General features: G+C 38.2%; 1 long non-coding RNA gene across 2 annotated transcripts in view; it reads right to left on the bottom strand.

Moving 5' to 3' along the window:
• LOC119523743 overlaps nt 1-23,103 on the bottom strand; it is a 134,519-nt gene that overhangs the window by 76,080 nt on the left and 35,336 nt on the right. The gene's annotated exons all lie outside the window — the stretch shown is intronic.

Below are 23,103 nucleotides of genomic sequence, written 5' to 3'. Positions count from 1 at the left end.
AGATGCCATCGGCCATTCTTCAGTGAAGATATTTTCTTGTTGATGCCTTAATTTGGACACCTTTATGGCTTAGGACTGTGAATTTGTAACCAAATAAACACCCTTTATAAAAGCCAATCCATTTCTGGTATTTTGCATAATGGCAGCTTTAGCAAACTAGAACAATGTCTAACATAACTTCCTAGATAGCCCCGTGATTATACCACAAGTGAGAGGAGACGCTTGGAAGTGAGTTCTGTTAGAATTCAGATCGGTTTAACAATTCTTATGAATATTTATGAATTTTTAGGCATCAGAGATGTAATAATCCAGTGTATTGTTCAGCTATTGCCAGAATTTGCATAGTCCATAAAGGTAAGGAGACAAATTAAAATCAGAAGTGACTAATTTGGATCCATGCAAACTGGACTATCCCTACACCTCTATCTTAGTAATAGCACTTGTCTTAGGTTGGGTTCCCCCAAAAAGCAAACCCTGAGACAAGGATTTGAGTTGCAATGAGCTTATCTGGGAGGTGATCCCAGTAATTAATGAGAGAAAATTGAGAAAATAAGACAGACAAGGGAAGGAAGTCAGTACAGGGTGCATAATGAGCAGATTATTACCACTGAGGGTAACTGAGGCACAATCCTGCTGTGAACTTCTGGGAGACAGTGGAGAAGTTCCACTATGAAACTTACATATAAATAAGAAATGTGAAATCCAGGTTCCATTAACTGCCCTTAACCAAAGGAAAGAAACCAATATTTTCCCAACGCTCCTCAAAACAGCTGCACATACAAGAAAATCCACAGAATCCTTGTTAACAGAGTCTATCTTCAGTTTTTCCAGCTGAGCCTCGCTGGTTCTGATTTGTTTTTTGTTTTCTGTTTTGTTTTTTTTTTTTTTTTTTGCTAGTGGCCTGGGGTGCTTCATTTACACATGCACTTTATAACTAAAAGAGTGGTCCTTGGAGAGCACGCACAGCAATCATTTTAATTAGCAGCACCTTGAAGACTGTCCTTTCTTTCTCCCCCAGTCACCCTAATGAACCAAGAGATAAAGCTTACAAAGTTTTGCCCCAAAGGTTTCTCAGCTGGCAGCTGATCAAAATGAACAGAGGTAAAATAATACTGGACAACTATTTCATACTCAGGCAGATTTTTACACTGTTAATTATAGACTGCTAAGAGGTGAAGGAGGTCCCATGGTTATTAGAATCATTTCTAAGTTATTGCCAACACTGTTTGAAACAACAAACACCTCAGAAAAAAATATTCATGTGCATCCAAAAGACAAACTTCAAAAAAAATGTTTTTTACTCTCTAAAGAACTTATCTCTTCAACACCATGCTTAGACCTTCCTGTCTCAGAGGTGAGGAAATCCTTTAACATTCAGCTTTTTCAGATTTGAAGAGAAACAGAACAAATGCGGAAATCATAAAGCACAAGATAGCGAAAATGTTAGAAACACATTCATTCCTATCTATATACTTTTGAGATCAGATTTTCATTTTAGATTATTATTACGTCCATTTCCATTTTGATCCAATTTGATTCATTTTTCTTCTTTTAGGATGATAGTTTTCCATCTTGCTTTCCTCTCAGTGTCTTTGGGCCAGCCTTAGGCCAACTCTTAAGCGTGGATTCAAATGCTCTAAGAAAATGTTTTATCACATATTGGCACATTCTCATTTTCCTTTAAACTGGCCTGAACACCTGTACCTGGGTGGGGCAGTACGGGAAGAAGGTGGAACTGACAAGACGAGCAGAACTCTACCAGCCGAGCCCTTTCTTGCAGAACAAGGCTTTCAAATGAGCTTTTTGTAATCAGTCTTTTGTTTCCTAGAAGCAAGTTGTCTGCTGCTATTATTTTCACAGTAACCAGTAGCGTTTTAAAGATGCTCTTTTTCTTGCAAGTCAGATGGCACATTTTAAATCATCTCTTGTAAAATGCCAGGATGGAGAGCATTATATAAATTCCAGGCATGTACAATACTACACACAATTTTTATTGAATAAAAATAGATCTTAGAGTCATATAGCTACTGTCTCCACAATCCCATAACAACCCATGAAATATGAAACCCTCAGGCGGTTAGGCAAGTTGTTCCGGCTCCATTAAACCAAGCATCCGGCGTAAAGATAAATCATTTAGACGCTTGATTACTTTGTTTTCACATTTGGTCTGGTGACTTGGCTTCATGGAAGTAAAGCCCTGGAACCCCAGTGATCCTCTCAAAATGTTGCATTTCCTTCTAAGGAAAAACGTTCACTTCAAGTTACTCTCCAACATTGCCAGATTGATTGGCAGAAGCCTTGACCGTGTCGCATGTCCACATTAATTGATCACTGAGAAAATAAACTAGGATAATTAAAAGATGATGAGGAAATGTTTAAGAAAAAGCTTTGAGACTATTCTGAAATGATATTAAGCACTGCAATGTCATGCCAAACCTGGATTTTCTGGAAATATAAAGTTTCTGTTCTTTTTAGAAAATAACTTGAAAAACTGTTTTGAACCATCTAATGAGATACATTGGCAGACATTACATTTTGTGAACTTGAAGAAATTAGATGATTTTTCTTCTTGTACACTCCAGTTCTCTTTAAGTGTTTCAAGACTTCATGGGTTTCCTTGGCATCTTGGTATGTGGCTTTTCCAGGACCATCTGATGATACTGCTATGAAATGTGATTAGGGAATTTGAGAGAGAGAGAGAGAGAGAGAGAAGTTGGCTGAAGGTCATTACCAATTAGATGAAAACTAAAGGCTACTGAGCTCCTCAAATAGAGAAATGAATAATTGTCCCAACTTTTTGAAAGACAATTAGAATGTAATTTCATTGTACGTTGTCACTAAATTGAAAAGTGACAGAAATATCAAGTGTACCCAGACACCCAAATACACATTCCTCCATGGCAATTCAATTCCCTACTTGGCGATGAGGGGAGAATGGGCTGAGACTGGAGCAGGGCTAGAGTTTAGCTTAAGCCATCATCAGTAGGTACCTCAGTGGGTAAGAGAAGCTCACACCAAAGTATGACCCTTTAATTACTGATCCTAGGAGCCTCATGGGCCTGAGAACAATGGTGGAAATTTCTCCCATATTCTCTTATTTAATAGAGAAAATAGTAGGACAGTCTTCTCTTGAGACTAGAGTTTGCCTCAACCTACTGGAAGAGGATGGGTTATTTGCTTGTTTTTCTAATGGGCTGATATAAAACACTAATTTGCACCAGTTTTAAAATTGTATTGCAAATATTCCCTGTGAGCATATAAGGGTGTAACAACAATTTAACTGTTTTGAAAGGTAAAATGCAGAATAAACAATTGTCCACAAAATTGGATCCTTTTCTCATGTATTACTTTAATTACAGTCCTTTTAACAACTTCACCAATTGCATATCCAATTTTTCTTAAAAGCAATATAATTGTATATAAATAATTCAAGCTAAGATGTGACCAAGGAGCCTCAGAAACATTTGGCTGGTACTAGTGAGTCCAGAATGAAAAATATTTAATATTAAACTCCATAACCAAAGGTGAAAGTATATTAATGTTAAGTCTTTGGCATTAAAGAGGAAAAGATATAACAATCCCACCAGAAGAAATTGCTTCACTTGGAATAAACCACAAAGGGCAGAAAAATAAAAGAATCAAAGAATTATCATAAAATCCTCCACTGGAATTTGGAAGTCTGAAATTCAGATAATGTTCAGTGATTTGGCCCAAAGCACACAGAACAAAGGTCTATGATAAAGGTGGCTTTTATAGACCAGTTTTCCCTCTGTGTCTGGGTTATAGAATGCTCTGTAAAATTAGACTGTGTTGTGTCTCAGAAATGCATTGAAGTGCCCAAATACTTCTGAGCTAGAACTTCTAAAGAAGATAAAGCAGTCAAATGCATCCATAGAAAACAGAAAAACTAAATTACATATCCATTCTGTGAAAGGAACTCTTCAGCAGCTATGAGTCATAAACTGAAAATTATTTCTGTGTTTAGCTGTGAGAAAACTAAATCCAAATTAAAATAATTTAGCATTATCATTTTGACAAATTAAACAAATATTATTTTCTTTAGTCTGTTCATGTCAACCTATTTTGAGACTTTTTTTTCCTCTACGACATCAATTTACTGGTGCATAGATATACAAAAAACATATGAACGGAATTGTAATTGCAAAAGAAGAAAGCATTATAGAATATGCATGATTTAGTTGACCTTCTTCATTTTATAAGAAACTAAGAACCAGAATGGGTATAACATCATCTTCAGATGTGATCCTCCTAGATATGTTCAAGCTTTGGGGAGCTTAGAGTTCATCATTCAGTGTATATGGCAGCTATTTGTTTTTAACTTGTTATTGAAGTATAACATATATGCAAAATCATAAATATACAGCTCGATTAGTTATCAAAAAGTGAACCATTCAGATAACCACAACTCAGATCAAGAAAGCAAAATGAGCAGCCTCTAAGAAGCTGCCATCATGGCCCCCTCAATTAGGATCCCTCTATCTTCTCAAAGGTAACCATCTTGAATTCCAAGAACTTGGATTACTTTCGCTTGTTCTTGAGCTTTATGAAAATGCAATCATACAGTACCTATTCTTTACCTACTGACTGCTTTCCGACAACAAAATTACTTAACCATTCTACAGTTGATGCACATTTGGTGGAGTCTTTCCCCAGTCTTTATTTCAAAAAAAGTTGCTGTGAACATTTCTGAACATGTCTTTTGGTACAAATATGTATACACTTCTACTGGGTACGTACCTAAGAACAGAATTTCTGGGTCATGGTGTCTTCATGCGTTCATCTTTAATAGTTTTCCAAAGTTGTTGAACCAATTTCAACCCCCCCCCATCGCAGTGTATGGAGTTCAATTAATATGAGACAGACCTTTTCATTGTGTTCCAAAAGTCTACATATTTCTACCTATTGACTTTCCATGCTTCAGTCTGGATAATTTTTATGACCCATCTCTTCGTTAAGTAATTCTCTCTCCTTTTGTGCCCAATGTGTAGTTAACTTAATTCTCTATTCTTTTATGTCCAATCTGCAGATAAAACTATCCATTCAGCTCTTAATTTTATTTTTTATATTTATATAATTTTCACTTGATTCTATTTTAGTTTCCATTTCTCTACCAAAATTCTCAATCATTTCTTTTAATTCCTTGAACACATTAACCATTATTTTAAAATCCTTGAATAATATTTCCATTACATGGACCTCCTGTGGGTCTCTTTCCATTGTCTGCTTTCCCTATTGGCTTTTTTAAATCAAGTTTTTCCTTCTTGTATGTCTGGTTATTTTTAAATTGACTGCTGAACATTCCGTATGGAAAGAATGAAGAGAGAATTTGGGGTTCTTGATGATGTTATTTTTCTCCTGAGAGCATTTACTGTTGCCTCTGGCAAGTAGGGAGTTTAGGGGCACTAGAAATCCTAGAGTAACTTAATCCAATCAGGGAATGAGATTATTCAAAACTAGGTCTGAGAGCTGGAACTTTCCATTTCACACAATATTTGAGTGTGGTGGTCCTTAAGAGCCTAACAGAAAGCCTGGAATATATATATCAAGACCCCTCCTTAGTAGTCTTAAACTTTTGTCCCAGTATCCCTTTGAGTCTATTGAAAGCTCCTACTTACCAGCCTCTCAGCCACTGCTTTTGGAATTGTCAAGTGCCTCGAGCTAAAATGCAGTACCAGATGCCAGACTCGCTTCTCTCTGGCTTTTCTTCCCTAAAGGATCTTCGTGCCACTAATCCTCACACCTGGAGAGTTCTCCTATGCCATCAAACAGAATTTTTAATATTTTGTTCAGGCTTTCTAAACATTCTCAGTGAGAGGGTTGTTACATTGCTGGAAGTTGAACTCCATCTCACTCTGCATGATAGACAGATTTAAACAACATTCATCGAGTGCTTCCTATATGCCAAGTGCTAAGTGAAAGGCTCGAATATGTCTTGTCTCAATATAATCCTCAGAGTAACTCTGGGTATAAGAGTTCTCATTTACAGACAAAGAAATCAAGTTTGGCAAAGGTAAAGACATTGCATAAGAATGTGTATCTAGAAAGTTCCAGAGATGGAATTTGATGCACTTAGTTCTGTCCTGTCCCCACAGCTTATGCTGAATATCTCCAGTTATTTTCATGATAAATAAAACAAGTTTGTGAGTTTTGTTTTTCAGGTACTAAAAAATGCAGATGTAATCACAATTATAGAAGTTGGAATTTTCCTCAATGCTTAGCATTGCATGGGTAATACGAGGCCTGCTTTGTTATTTACTTCAACTTATTACTTTTTTCTCATTTTAAAAATTTCCAAATGCACTGAAAAAATAGAATACAATGAACTGTAACAAATTCATCATGCAGCTTCAACCACTGTCAATGCTTTGTCTTTTTTTTAATCTATCCCCATGCCAGTTTGAATGTATTATGTCCCCCAAACGCAATTATCTTTGATGCAATCTTGTGGGGCAGACATTTTAGTGCTGATTAGATTGGAATTCTTTCAGTGTTTCCATGGAATGTGCCCCACCCAATTGTAGGTGATAACTCTGATTAGATATTTCCATGGAGGCGTGGCCCCACCCATTCAGGGTGGGCCTTGATCAGTGGAGCTATATAAATGAGCCAACAGGAAGAGGGAACTCAGTGCAACTGTGAGTGATGTTTTGAAGAGGAGCTACAGACAAGAGGGACACTTTGAAGAAAGCACAGGAGCTGCAGATGAGACAAAGTTTGAAGACGGCCATTGAAAGCACTCTTGCTCTGGAGAAGCTGAGAGAGGGCAAATACCCCAAGTGCAACTAAGAGTGACATTTTTAAGGAACTGCAGCCTAGAGAGGAATGTCCTGGGAGAAAGCCATTTTGAAACCAGAACTTTGGAGCAGACGCCAGCCACGTGCCTTCCCAGCTAACAGAGGTTTTCTGGACACCACTGGCCATCCTCCAGTGAAGGTACCCGATTGCTGATGTGCTACCTTGGACACTTTATGGCCTTAAGACTGTAACTATGTAACCAAATAAACCCCCTTTATAAAAGCCAGTCCATTTCTGGTGTTTTGCATTCTGGCAGCATTAGCAAACTAGAACACCCCCTTTCTCTTCCTTTTTATTACACAAACATTTTAAAGCAAATCCCAGAAATCTGACCCCCTAAATACTTCTGTATGCGTTTCCAAAAATAAAAATATTTTGCTTAACATTTAAAAGGTTCCACCAAGTGTATTTTGTTCATAGCAAATTGGAGTTTTATTTTTTAAAAGTGGATCAGCATCCTAGCCATTCCACTTCTAGACATATATTCAAGAGAATTTGAGTGTATATGTTCAGCAAAATACATGTAAAAGAATGTTCATATCAGCTGTATTCAAAATAGTCAAAATTTGAAAACTACACAATATCTAATAGGAATAGAATGGATTAAAAAAAATTACAGAACTAGTGCCCTGTGCAATATGAATGAATTTCAAAGACATAAAGTTGAATGAAATAAGCCAGACATAAAATAATGCATGCCATATTGCTCCATTTATATAAATTTTAAAAACAGGAAGAAAGAATTCATAGTGTTAGACATTAGAAAAATGGATACCTTGAGGAAGGGAGTATCAACTGGGAAGGGCATAAAAAAAAAAGAGAACCTCCTGGGGTGCTATAAATATTCTTTATATTGATCTGGGGAGTGGTAATGCAAGTGAACGCAAATGTAAAAATTCAGAGGACTTGAACCCTTTACCTTTATTGAGGTATTACATTATACATCACCAAAAAGTAAGTTTTAAAAAGGAATAACAAGCATGCTCTACATCAGGAGTTGACAAACTTTCTGCAAAGAGCCAGAGAGTAAATACTTTTGGCTTGGCAAGCCATTTGACTCTGCCATTGTAGCACAAAAGCATCCTTGGATGATACACTCACCAGCATGACTATGTTCCCATAAAACTTTATTCATGGACATTGATATTAAAATTTCACTTGTCATGAAATATTCTTCTTTCGATTTTTTAAAAACCACTCTTAGATCACGAGCTGTACAAAACCCAGGCGGCATAGTACTAGTAGGTGAAGCTCAGTGCCGCAGAGGACAGCGGCTGGGAATCCCCTTGGTTTTCCCGGGGACAGCCCACGGAGCCCCCACACCGGCTCTGCCGGGTCACAAAGGAAACCGTTAGTTTAACATTTTCCTGGAGGAAGGAAGGAATTGCTGGGAGGGGATGTGGGCGGTGATTTTTTTTTGAAGATTGGGAAAGAACTCAGCCATTGGATTCGCTTTTTACTCTTGAAGGAAGGAGTGAAATTGTGGAAGATACTGATGTGAATAATTTCTCTACCCTAAACAATTTTAAGACTTCTTTTAGTAGTTAATGCAAGATTTAATTTCTACTTGCTTTACTTCCTTCATAAGCTACAGGTTGGAGTGGAATGAGCTATCTGTTGTGCAAAGCTGGCCTGGGCCGGGGGGGGGGGGGGGATAAATAGCAGATCCATTAATTACAAAGTTTATGTCTTCTTAACATTTTAGATCTGGTTTTTTGATATGCTCAGTAAATTTAAGAGGTGTTTTGGTATTGTTTTGTTTTGTTTTTTTTAGTGTAAACCTAAAGCAATTAAAAGTTTCTGTTTAAACTTTGTTTGCAACTCTTTGAATGGGACGACTGGATTTATAATTAAATGTACTATTCAGATCTTTTAATGTGTGAAGCAAACCTATACATTATTTTGTTTTTACAGTAAAAATAAAAACCAAACAAAGGTGGCAGGCCACATTTGGACCGCAGGCTGTAGTCTGCCAGTCCCTGCTCTGAATATCTGTGTGTATAAATATATCGGGAATACATATATGAATATAGGCACAAGAACCTGAGCATTTCTAGAAAACCCGGAAGCCAAATAGAACTGACTGACATTCATTTGTGGAGGATTTATTTCAGGCCTTCTGCAATTGTACAAAAAGATGAAAAGAGTCAGTATTCCATGGGGATTGATGACAGCAATCAGTAACAGGAATGTATATTGTTATTTTCACACTATGATTTACCGTGAAAGTAAATAATGCTCTGAGATTGTTAACATTAGACCGCTGTAAGAGCATTTAACATTTCCTTCCCACTGTGCCCTTTATTTACCTGAAAGTTTTCCTGCACACAGTGGTGACAGTAGTAATTTGGGATTTCAGGGAGATGGCACTAAATGCAGGCAGCTTGTGCGTGGAATATCTCAAATGAACTTCTCTCACCAGCCCATCTCCAAAGCAGAGTCCTTTTATGAACATATTTTTCTGTGGCTTGGAGGTGTTCATGGCTTGGTGATAGTAATGAGACTTGGCACTTGGTGTTTTCTCCTTTTCAAAGTGCTTTTCTTTAAAAAGAAACTAAAGGGGACATTTTAAGTCCATCTTCTTTTCACGGCAATAGAAGCCACAATTTTTACTAACTCCAAAGACTAGCTCTGGCCTTTTTTAAAAGCGTACTTCGTTTGCTACCAGAAAGCCCTGTCTATGACCAGCATTTTTCCTTCAAAAACAATACATTTCATCTTCTTAATTCTGTCTTTTCAGCTCTTCCATTACACAAAATGCAATTAATTATATAAGTGGAAGTTCTCCCACCTTTCCTAATAGACTCTTTGTATAACTTGACTTCCTTAAATAGTTGTATTAAAAATACTGTGTACATGCTTATTCCAGATAATTATTTTCCCATGTTGCCAAGATTTCTTGAGTTCCTGTTATGATAAGCCCTAGAGGAATAAGGAAGGAGTAGATAAGAGCTTCCTCGTGGAGCTCACAGTCTTGTGGAAGAGGCAGACTTGGAGGACAGGCCCCAACTCAGCCCTTTGTGGCTGGCTCTTTCTGATGTGCTCCTATAGGCACGTGGGTGCCAGCTCCTAGCAACAGGGCCTGTTCCAAAAATTGCCTGGGAAGGCATCCTGCTTCCTTGAAGTGGGTCTCTCTTCTCTTTGGTGCCCAACCCCAACTGCCACTCTCTGCTTCTGGCCTTTTGACTTTAACCATCTTCTTTGATTTGCCCTCTTCTGGCTTACTGGACTCAACTTCCTATTCAACTCAGCTAAGCATCTTCCCTTGAATTCATCCCTGTTGAAGCTTCAGGTGAAAAAGCTGCTCTATTAGCCCTGGCCCCAAAAGACCCAAGCCTGGCTGACCCTTGGCATGGGGAGAAGGTTCTGGACTTATACAACAAATAGGAATAATATAACTGAGTTGAGAAATTGCAGCAAGAGCACAGAGAAAGGAGTCAAACGTCCATGTATGGATATTGGTAATTGACCCAATTTAATGACTTCCTTGGAAAATAAATATTCTCATCCAAAATAGAGAAAATATAGGCAATAATTGGGCTTTTTTGGCCTCTGTTGCCAAATTCAAACATACAGAAAGTAATTTTCCTACACACACACACACACACGCAGGGTTCAAAATCTTGCAGTCTACAGTTTGCTGTTCCATTAATCATTTCATTAATTGATATATTAAATTTTTTGAAACCGGGCTCCCTTAAATCTTTGAATAGATGCCTAGTCTCATGATTCAAGCTCAGGAAGTTTCCCACATCTGAAACACTGTTTTTACTTCCATAGACACAGCCTATTTTTCATTAAGCTGAGCAGAGTGGCCATGCCAACGAATAGAGCATCCAAAAGGATAATAACAGTGAGGTGTTCTCTTTGTGGGACTACATCAATTCAAGCAGGGAAATCGATGCACCTGGGGGGAGATCACAATACCATTCCAGCAACATTAATGCTCAGGAGGCAAAACAAAATCACCAGGAGAAAAACTCATTCAACTTTGGCCATGCAGAGAAACAACAGGAGAGGTGACAGCTCACCATCAGTTGCTTAGAAGGGAATGTCCATTTGCAAGGCATTGCCAGGCTAACTTTTAGCAACTCCAGCTATTGAAATTAAACTCACATATTTAAAATACTTTGGTATTTTCAAAGCCTTTACAACCCTTTTTTCATCATGCTTTCTTTGGAAGGAAGGCTAGTTAATGATATTTTCCTTGCTTTCCTGGTAACAAAGCTTGAAAGATGGAGCATTCAGAAAGGATAACATTACGTCACTGGGACCAGAAATAGACCTTGTTAAAGTGAAGGGTTCCACTCAGCTGCCTTGCTCACTGAGCTGTGTAATCTCTGTTACACAAATCCTTAGACTTTGAAGGTCTCCCTATTCTTACCACTACTAAAAGAAACTGCCCTGAAAGCAAATAATCCCTGTCTCGCTGTCTGGTCTTCCCCACCATAAAAGCAAAAGGTAAAAACCAGAGGGAGCTCAGCAGAATTATGGAGGCAAATTCAGCCTCCCCCATTAATGTACAAAGTCCTCCTAGAAAGAAGTCCTTTTATATAACCCCTTGTATTAGTCAGCTATGATGCAATAATGCTGAGTAACAAACTGACCCCAAAATTCAAAGGCTTAAAAGAGAATTATGAATTGGCTATAACTCAGCCGGGCAAGGACAGACTCCAGGCTCTAGATTTCAGTCCCCACATGGGGTTCAGGTCTGTTCCACATGTCTCCACATTCTTTTTGGACCAGCAGCTACCTGAGATAGGCTGTTCTTATGGCAGTTACAGAACTGCAAGAGGCCAAATCAAGTAAATTTAGCAAGTTTAAAGCCTGGGCTTGGGTCATGGTTGTTAAAATTCTGTTTTGGCCAAAGCAAGTCACATGGCCAAGCCCAAAGTCAAGAGGTGAGGAAGTACACACAGCCCATCAGGAAGCCAGGGCAAGTTTGTGGATATTCAGGAAGGAAATGAAGTGTCACGAACAGTGCCCCAATCGACCTTACCTCCCAAATGGAAGGGATATTTTCTGGTTGGAGCTACAAGATTGCTCTAGTAATAGGGAGGGTTTCTTTTTTTGCCCATTCAGAAAAATGTATCTTGTTGTTCATTCCATCTATTAAGGTCAGTGGGGATTGACTGGTCCCATGGGTGGTCATATAATTCAGCTAAGTTAAAAAATAGAGGGAAGATTTTCTTCTGTGGCCTCCAAAAAGCCTAGAGCACTGCTGTCCAATACAGTAGCCACTAGCCATTTGTGACTATCTGAATTTAAATTTAAATAAATTAAATTAAATTAAAAACACAGTGCCTTAGTTGCACTAGCCCCATTTCAAGCGCTCAGTAACCACATGTGACTAGCGGCTGCCACACCAGACAGTGCAGCTCTAACATGTTACTCTGTTGCCTTCAGAGCACACAATCCAAAATCCTCTTCCATGCTTGTTTATCTTTTTACTTTCTGTCTCACCCTGTGGTAGGCTGAATAACCTCCACCCCAATATGTCCACATCCTAATCCCCAGAATCTGTGCATATTACCTTATATGACAAATGGGACTTTGCAGATCTGATTAAGTTAAGGATCTTGAGATGAGATTATCATGGATTGCCAGACACAGTCACAAGGGTCCTTATAGGAGAGATGCAGGAGCAATCAGAGTCAGACAAAAGGCAATGTGACAATGGATGCAGAGGGACAGACAGGAAGAGATTCGAAAATCTACACTCCTGGCTTTGAAGATGGAGGAAGGGGCTCATGAGCCAAAGGATGCAGGCAGTGTCTAGGCGCTGAAAGGGGCAAGGACCCTCCAGAAGAAATGCAGCCCTGTGGACCCATTTTAGCCTTCTGAACTCCAGTACTATAAGAAAATAAATTTGTGTGGTTTTATGCCAATAACTTTGTGGTAGCTTATTACAGCAGCAGTAAAAAACTAATACACTACCCATTAGAATGCAAGATCTATGCAGGACCTTGTCTGCTTTGTTCGCTACCATATCTACAGAATCGCATATACTTCCTCTCTAAGAGGAGGCACTCACAATTATTTGATGAATTAATGTGCTTATGGAGATAAGGCTAAGATGAATTCCAAGAGGCCCTTCCACAAAACACCTTACCCAAACATATGCCACCATATCCACAATCTGCAACATTCGAGGCCATCATTTTTTCTATCTCATTGCCAGAAAATCAACGCTGGAAGACATTAGATTAATCGGGGAGAGTCTAATTGAGTTAGAAGGCACAAAATTAATTTATTAGTTAAGCAAATAGATCCATGCAGGAATGGAACAAAAAATGATAAAGATTTAGGAACACTACATCATTTTCTAGGTAGTTGGGGGCAGTGTGTTGGGGGAGGGGTGGAGAGGTGGGGGAGAGGAACAGAGAAAGGCAGGAAGGAAGGGGGAAGCCAGGATGAGAAGTCCCAGTGCTTTGTAATCGGCACATCAATAACAATTAGCAGGTTTCAATTCACCCTCCTATTATTTGTCTCGTCTGAACCTCAACCACCCATGTTAAGTGAACAGGCAGATTAACACAAGCAGCTTACAGAAACTGAGACTCCCAGATGTTGTCATGCTTGTGTACTGCATAGTACTGCAATTAGAAGGTGCTTTATACTAAATCTCATGACTTGAAACCTAGTACTTTTTCCACTATGCTAGAAGTGATATCATGTGGGAGAGCACCGGGAAAATCCACCATTTCTGTCTCAAATTCAATTTAGCATTTTTCTGTTCAGTTTGAGTCAAGTATCTGGCAACCTTCAGAAAGTCAAAGAAGACAACTGCACAGAGAACCAGGCTTCACACAAAATAGCTAAAAACTGAAAACCACAGTCCTTGTATACAGTATTAAATGCACTCATATTTCAGAACTCAAAACACAGCCTCTGTTGAAGAGCAACCTACCTACAGCGGGATATTTGCAAACAAGGAAACATTATTGTCCCAAACAAAATATAAAGTGTACTTCATATATTGGTCCAATATAAAAGGAAGTCCTGATTTAACGAAACCTGGGAATAAGAAGGTTCATTGGACAATTATCTCGAGTGAGTACTTTTTCAGGCTAAATTATTTCAGCTGTGTAAAAAAAAAAGTGTAACTTGCTAAATAATGCTGTATAATGAACTTCTCCCAAATTCAGTGGGTTACAATAGTAAACATATTTTCCTTGATCACGAATCTGCCGGTTAACATGCTGTACTTAGGGTGCAAGTTTGCTGAGCTTGCCTAGGCTCCGGGGTTCAGAGTGGGTTCATATCAGCTTCGGCTGACTCATTCTCCCAGCACTACCTGGAGAAAGCTGTGACGATGACAGCTTGAAAGGAGAACGGGCCCAAAACTCAAGCACATTTCAAGCCTCTGTTCATGTCACATCTGATAAACATGTCATTGACCAAAGCAAGGCACATGGCCAAGGCCAAAGTCAAGGTGCAGAAAAGTACACTCCATTTTCCACAAGGCTTTAAGCAAGGGTAGAGTGTATAACCTGGTTGAAGGCGAGTGAAGAAATGAGACCAATACTTCCATCTTACCAAACCTGCTCTACTTTTCCATTTAATCTCTATTTGAAACCTTCATTTTTCATGATGAAAAAAAATGTATTTTAGTCAATTTTAACTAAATTCAGTTAATTTAGAATTCCCTCTCCTCCCTGGAATGCATCTAAGTTTGAGAGTGCTAGCACTATAGCATCAAGGGATCTCCCCACACCAGAATCTGCTGATAAACCCATCATTTGAACCTCCATACTGGAAGTTGTTTTTAATCTGTTTCATCCTTATTAATTATAAATTTTCTTATATCTTTCCTCATTGTAATAATGCTGGCCTTTCCTTTTCCTGTTCTACTAATCAGATGCTAAAATACTACCATTATTTTAAAACCAGGTATGAATAATTTCCCTCCCCCAAATCCAAGTTTTCCCCATTAAGACACCCTGTCCCCCCTCTTACTTTCCTCCATGATAATACAAGGCCTTTTATTTCCAGGTCTGCTGTATCATCCCCCTTAATTTACATACTTTGAGGCTCTGTTAATAAGAGATTAAAAATTCATAATTAAGATTTCTTCTAGGTAGACTTTAACTTTTATTATTCAGTTTCCCTCTTCATTCCTAACACTGATTTTTCATCCCTAACACTCTCTGTTCACCTCTCATCAACAAGCTGTTTTTACAATTAATTCTACAAGGCCCTTAGTCCCCATATAAAGAACCAGTTCTCATATGGCAGTACCTTGCAGTGATGTTAGGGTTATTAAAACTCCAGTCATGGAACAAGGAAGTGGCTTGGCTCAGTTCCTTGGAAAGGGGTTCTGTCTCTGTCTTCTTTCCTCCCTAGGACTGTTGCTCATTTCAGGCCACAGCTCCAGGCAGTGTCAGGCAAGAGTGCTTTTGTCCCCTCCCCCCCCCCACCCCCTGCCTCCATTTCCAAGCCTCCACTTCCACTCACAAGGAGTGAGCCCCATTCCAGCCCTTGATCTGAAGTAGTGAGCCTGTCCCAGTCCCCCAGCTTTCAGGGAGTAATTTTAGCCCTCTATACCCAAAGAGCTGAACTCCCAGATGCCTCTGCTTGCTTCTGGACCAGTAGTAGCCCAACCTGCACATGAAGCAGATGCATTCCCATTTACCTTTTTGTGTTCCTGCTTCTTTTCTGGTCCATGAAGATGTTTACATTGTATTTGAGTCTATGTCATTTTGTTTTTTCTTTTCATACTTAATCTATCGTGCCCAAGTTTTTGAAGCAGAGGACATTACTGAAACATGAACTCATTATGCTATCTTTATTGGAAGTTTATTTTCATATCTTTAGTTATATTATCTATGTGATATTTCCACTATCTGAAGTTCTTGGAGTCCAATCTTACTGATTGTTGAGTCTTCTGGAAGAAGATTTTCCTCAGGTTTTGTATTTTTTCTTGTGAGCTCATCTTCAGGGGAACTTCACATGTGACATTTCTGCTGGCGACCCCAGTAATGTTGTCATCCCAGGAACTATTTTATGTTACTTTCTTGACTTGAGGGAACCTGGAGCATGGTGAGAGGTTATAACTATGAGCTCCAACTGCATTAGCAGTTTATGAACTCTCATGGGAGACTCTTTTTTCCTACCCATAGTCCACGCCAAGACAGCAAGCTTCTTTTCTGTCTCCCTCTTGCCCAGCCTTTTACTGAGGATGTATCCCTTCGAGGGTCCCAAGTTTACAAAGGTGCACATATTTCTTAGTTCCAACTTCCATGCCATACAAGCCTACAGCCTTGTCTCCCATCCCCAGGAGGGTACTATATACCAAGTTGCTAGGTAAACAAAACCAGCATCCCTTCCTTCTTCACCCAGGGAACCTTCAGCCTCAGTTCAGGTACATAGACTCTGGTTTTCAGTTTTCTTTGGGATTTTTCCTCTTGGGGTTTCCCCTACTTTCTTACAAATTCAACTATCCATTTAAAAGGATATTGTCTTTCTGCTCCCAACATTTCTAGCTGCTTTGAAGCAGGATTTTTCTAGTTATCTAGTACCACAAAAAACTGTCTGAAGTGTTCTTAAATTTAAGTATATTTTAGATTGTAGACATAAGTACAATAAATAAACCTGATGGATAGATTTTATTTTCCCTGTGTTCATTTTATATCCAGTTTTACCCCCTCATTAGTCTTTTGGAAAAGTATATACAAATCATGCTTTTGTCCACCACGAGAAATTCTAATGGTGGCCTCTTACACTTACCAAGGAAATCACTGCATTGGATAGATGTATTCTTTTTCCTGTGGAATTCTCTGAGATTAACTCTTTTTGGTTTTGTGGAAGTGTATACATTTTAAGTGGAAAAGCCAGGGTTTTTAACCCAAAGTTCTGATCATGATAAATATTGGATAAAAAACAAATTACAGGTTCCTATTAAAAACTACATGGAAATTCTGCTGCTGGAAAGGTCCTTTCCCAGCTGGCATTCAAAGAGAAATAGACAGGTGACCTTGGGGAAATGAAAGACGTATAACACTCTCTACCTAAAGAAGAGCAAAGTCTCCAAGGCAGATTTCATCCAGCTTATGTAAAATTGACCAATCAGCAAAGATGAAATTGAGCTTGCAGAGCCTCCTTTAGCAAATGCTTAAGAAGTTGACTTTAGCTCCTTACTGAGCACCTCAGATTTGAAAATACTCATAAAAATTTGTAACTAGGTTTAGAAGTGGTAAAAGCAAATTAAATCAAAGTAGAAAATATGATACTTAATTTTATTTTTAGAATCCCATGAAAGCCACAAGTTTCCAGTCTGTCAAACTGGGCAATTTTTAGAATTATTTTAAATGATCTTTAAACATGAAAATGAGAAAGCAGAGGATGTCAGTCAAGAGAGAGAGCCATGAATAAAGACGTTGCTAGGCATTTACCAATGTTGGCAGTTCTTAGCCTTTGAGCCAAAATTACCTTTAAGGATGGAAGACAAATAAAGCTGTAAAGTTATCAAGCAGACAAATGAAAATTCAACAATATTTAATACTTCAGTTTAATTCTAAATTCTTGGTTGTAGCATTAGGTATTAGTGAATTAATATTATCAGTTGAATGGAGATGGTGACAGAGTTGGTAGTATGATCACAGGCATTAGAAATTTATTTTTTTAATAGTCATGTGCCCCAACCCTATCATCTCACTGTCTATTCTGGCAAGAGTGCTGTCCAAATATTGCCTGTAAACAAAGATGTTTACACAGCTTCACTAAAAAAACAGAACAAAAACACAATTGCCCAATAATAAAAGGAAATTCTTAAATAAATTATGGTACACCTATAAGATGAAAGATTATACAGCCATTAAAATTATATATGTGAAGAATGAGTAAATGTGCTTTTATAATTCATGTAAAAATGCAGGTGATAAAATGAGATATGAAGGATGATCTCAAAGAGGATAAAATATGCTTAGAAAAAAAGTATGGAAGAAAACGTAACAAAATTTTAATAACGTTTCCCTTTGGATGGTAGGATTATAGAAATTTTCTGTACTCCTTAAATTTTCCATAGCTCCTCTATTGTGTATAAATTTATTTTGTAATCATTAAATATCTAGTTAATTATTTTTTAAACCAAGGCAATTGACACCTTTCCCTCCCTTGTACACTGTAGGAATATGAATTATTTCCTCTTGATTTGACCCATGATTGTAACTGTTTTGACAAAGTGACATGTGGATGGTTCGATGACGTTTATTATCTCTAGGCTGCCCAACAACTCTTGAACAGCCCTTCGTTCTTCTGGCAAATATCACCACTGGACTGCGCAATGGGATCCCATCAACTACCCTCACTTGAAAGCACCTGACCAAGATAAATATGAAAGATGTTTTATTAATGAACAGTGACTGCAAAAGACAAATCATGGTGATCCAAAAGTTTACATATATGCACTAAGCATTCCTTAGCACCACTATTATTCCCAGGGAAAGTTTGGTTAACTAACCCTGTGTTAGAATAGCTTCTCTACAGAAGCTCAGCACCTCACATTACCAGGTATGCAGAGAAGTGGTATGTTTACCTCTCTGTTGCCATGAGCTCCTCATGGGAAATCTGGGGCTACATATTCCATTGACAATTATATCACAAAAATGCTTTTTCAAGATATCTCAAGCAATATTCCTTCTACTTGAAAACCAGGGGAAAATAAGATTATTTTAATGACTTAATATGTGTTCATTATTTTCTTTGCTTCTCTCAAAAAAAAAAAACCACAGAATTTTCTAACTACTTATCCCTGCATTTTTAAAAAGGTTTCAAACTTCAAAGTGCTTTACATTTCTAACAGTCTTAGAAAACCATTTCAGCTCTGTCCTCTACTGTTCATTTGGCTGAATATGTGAACAGTGGTTTAAGTTTAGGCATTCAGACTCAAGGGTGGGCATCAATATGCTGCTTCGGGGTGGAAAATATGTTTGGATTGCTTTGCTCTACTTTGGGCCCAGGCAAGCATGAATGAGGGAGTTATGTGGCATGGCCATGAATAGGACAATTTCATTATGTTTTGAGATTCTTAAACAAATCCATTTGGAACATAAGCTTGAACCAACCATATCTCCAGGGAAGTTCTAGAGAAAATGAATCCATTTTGCATGCAAACCTCAAGAACCTAACTTCATAAAATTGAAAACCGAATATTACTGTTGGCCCTGTAGAAAACCTCACTGAGACATTAAAAGGGAAGCAATGGACCTTCACCATCACTGAGCAGTATAACATGCTTTTTCTCTTTGGAGGATTTTGAATTGGAGCAATGGTACAATGAAAATAATTGGATCACTTTGTAATCCCCAAATTTCGTTTTTATTGTGTTATGTAAATTGGATAAACTCTCAGTGGAAGAGTGTCCATATGTGATGATTAGTCATAACATCACTATGTTTGCATTACAATGTCTTGTTTGCCATTGTAACACCTTTGAGTAGCACAGTACATGGTATAAAGCAAACCTTTGGTAAATACTTGTGAAAAAATAAATACACTCTGGTTGGCTTCGATTAGAAAAGGAAAATAGAGATAATCAGGACTGTATTCACAAAAATATGAGTGAGAATCACAAAGGAAACCAATTCTAATATTCTATAGAAAAGTCATCATGTAAAATTGGAGAAATCCCATCAATGGCACAAGCTGCTGTATTATCAAGAACATTCACAAGGGTAAGCCATTTAATCCTGCTTAGTTTCTTTACTTGAAAAGTGAGAATGTTCTAGGTCTAAAATATTGAGATTCTTTCTTTCTGAGTTCCCTCCTCTAAATCTCTCAGTCTTCTCTATGGACCAAAACTTATCTGAGATAACTGAACTGTTTTCTCTACTTCTCAGTTTCCTCTCCCAGGCTCAAGCTACTACACTGACTTTTCTTGAACAACTCTGTGTTCTATTTTAACTGTCCTTCATATACAGAAAATATAAAACTCTCCTGAGCCATCTTCATTAACTTATGGTGCACAGTTTGAGTTGCCCCCACACTTATTTGCACCCTTTCTGCCTTGTTTTATCCTCTCTTCCATACCAATGAAACATACTTGTGAGGTAGCTTCCCAGGATTGAGACCAAAGTCTGGAAATATCTAGAATAAAACCTCAAAGAATTTGAATCCACATCTATGACCCTACCACCATGGTGTTTTAACAACTCACAAACCTTGAACAATCTCAACTGGTAGCTTAAACACATGGACTCTAATGTAACCTTTAATATGATTGCATCTTCTTGACCCCAAGATCTAAATGGAAGAAATTTTAGAAATTTCACAAAATAAACTAGTGATCTCTCAAAGTAAACCTGGGGTATCTATCACCTTACTTGTGACTAACTCAGTGACTGACATTGCTGAGGCCAGCCTCAGCAACGGTCAGGGTCCTGATAGGGGGGCTGGAGTCGGTGAAGGAAGGAGACAGACACCTTGTTGTATCTGGGTACGAAGATGGAATCTTCGACCAAGTAGAGCATCAGAGCTTTATTTTTATAATTCTTTGTAACGTAAGCACCAGCATTCAGGCATGCAATACTAGAACATTTTAGCTAAATCTCAGACATTATTTATTTTTAGACAATGATCAATGGGCTAGCAGGGACAGGCTTCCTGGAGCGTAGCAAGACACAGTGTTTCGGCACAGGCGTAACAGTTTCTGTTATCCAGTACATCAAGCAATCTATAACTATTTTTGTGTTCATGTTTTTGAATTTGTTAATCATTACCTTTTTGTTTCTTCTAGACAACTCTTTCAAAGCTTGGAGGTTCAGGATGTAGAGGCTTAATAGAACCACTTTCAAGCTGCACTCTATAATAATACCAGTGCCATATTAAGTTCTTACAGTCCCAGACAGAGAAAGGTCTATGTAAAGTTCAGCTTAACTCTCTTTTTTGGAAGTAGGCTAATAGTCTTCTCACCTCAACATTGTCTAATTCCATTTTTGTTTCTGGCTGTCTAGGATCTTCATAAATGCATTTCCACCCCCAACATGTTTTTCCCTAACCCCGCTGATAGTCTTTTTCTTGCCTCGACTTTCCAGGAAGGGGGATTTCCGCCTTAGTTGACAGGTGGCCAGTGGGAATGAGCAGAAAGGGTGACCTATTGTCTTTTAAGAAAGGAGCAGGCGTTGTCACTTACGCTGAAGCTAATGCAGGGTAAGCCGTTGGCTCATTAATGTAGCTAGGTGTGGGAGCATTCCACCACCACAGAGCCCAAAAGACGCCAAATAAGAAAAAGAAGCAGTATGAATATAAGAAACAGCAGCAAGAAACAAACTCCTTTTAGGCAGGAGTCATAGGTGCCACTTGATGCTCCGCCTTGCGAAACAGTCACCACGACGTACTGAAGGCCCAGGGACCGTGCCACTAGGCCGACTGCTGGGTGCTGAATTGGCTGCCTGCATGACATATACAGATAAATTGAATACATTTATTACTTCCAGAGGAAAACACTTAGTGACATTCATCTGCTGCTTCTGTTTCCTTATTTGAATAATCTGAATAAGCATTACTGACAATAGCCCAAAAGATGGAAGATAAGGAGTTATCACTTAATGGATACAGATTGACTGCTTGGGATGATGAAAAAATTTGGGTAATGGTTACACAACATTGTGAATATAATTAATGCCATGGAATTGTATATTTTAAAAAATGGTTTAAGTGGCTAATTTTATGAGCTATATAGATGTATAAATATAGATATATCCACAATCTTTTTAATCCTGCTAAAAATTGTTCTAAAACATAGTCATGCATTTGACTCAGGAAGCAAGATATGCTAAACTTATGTAAATCTTTTCGATAAAATAGATATAAAAAGACTGATTTGATCATGATAAAAAGATCCCAGTTGGTTATTGTTATATATGAGATTAATTTTAGTAAAGATGTTAATTGCATGGAACCTTTGAGTGGAGATAGGTGGTAAGATTTCAGTGCAGGTGCACCTCAAAACATCAAAATGTTTGTTTCAACAACATTGTACATGTTATAAGTAAAATTTAAATCACATTTTAATTACAAGAGCATGTAGCATAAAGAAATTATTTTTAAATATGAATAATCTGATGGCTATCCATTTTGAAGGTTGAGGTTTTCTTGTATTGGATTTTTTCAGAAGAGCTTTACCACAACAAATTCCATTCTCCTTTGAATCAGGTATGAATCTGATTTGTAATCTACAATGATCTGCATTCAGAAAGATGGCATCAATATTGGCAAGGCAGTTGTATCTCACTGCTCAAAATTAGTTTACAAATAGTGCTTAAAATTAGTTTTCATCATCTATCCTAAACAGAATACTTATATGCACAGAAAATCCATAATCATTCAGGTACGAAAATATTTTGAAAATCAAATCACCAGTCTCCTTGGAGAATTTGGAGGATTCGGGGAAAATGAAAGCAGAGTCACAATTCTAGCATCAGATGATTACCTGGACCATTTCAGTCTCTTTCACAACTGAGATACTAAGAGTCAGTGAGTCCACATCTAATAAGTACTACTGGTCTACTATTCTCCTCAGTAGGTACTTTGATGTCTTGTTAAATGGCCTTCAATAAGCCCCCATCACTTACTGAATAATCTTTATATACCTTGGTCCAAAATTCAGGGTCCTTCAAACACTGCTCCCAATAACCTTTCCAACTTCTTCAGTCTCTTCCCTCTGAAACACAAGGAGTAGTGTGCTAAATCCCCTCTCAAGAGTTTTTTAAAAATCCATGATTTGTTGCTGTGGTGGTTTGAAGCTGTATGTACCCCAGAAAAACATGTTCTTAAATCTAACCCATTCCTGTGGGTGTGAACCCATTGTAAGTAGGACCTTTTGATGAGGCTACTTCAGTTAAGGCGTGACCCACCTCATTCAGGATGGGTCTTTATCCTATTACTGGAGTCCTTTATAAACGGAATGAATACAGAGATTGGAGAGAGAAAGCCACAGAAGAAGCTGAAAGCAAGGAAACCCGGAAGAGAAGGGAGAGACCAGCAGACGCCACCAGGTGCCTTGCCATGTGGCAGGAGCCAAGGATCTCTGGGAGCCTAGCTTTGGGAAGAAAGCATTGCCTTGATGATGCCTTGATTTGGACATTCTCTTGGCCTCACACTGTAAGCTAATAAATTCCCATTCTTTAAGCCAACCCCTTTCATGGTATCTGCTTGCAACAGCCTAGGAAACTAAAACAGTTGCATCTGCCAACTTTCATAGATGTAAATACTCCTATCATGGCTGCTTTTAGGCTACCAAGATTTTAAAACCTGGCTTGGAAAGTGCGTGAATATTTAACAGTTTGC

The sequence above is a fragment of the Choloepus didactylus genome, chromosome X (assembly GCF_015220235.1).
Source record: "Choloepus didactylus isolate mChoDid1 chromosome X, mChoDid1.pri, whole genome shotgun sequence".
Taxonomy (NCBI): domain Eukaryota; kingdom Metazoa; phylum Chordata; class Mammalia; order Pilosa; family Megalonychidae; genus Choloepus; species Choloepus didactylus.
The sequence above is the reverse complement of the archived record's forward strand: the minus strand, read 5'-3'. Positions and strand labels throughout refer to the sequence as shown.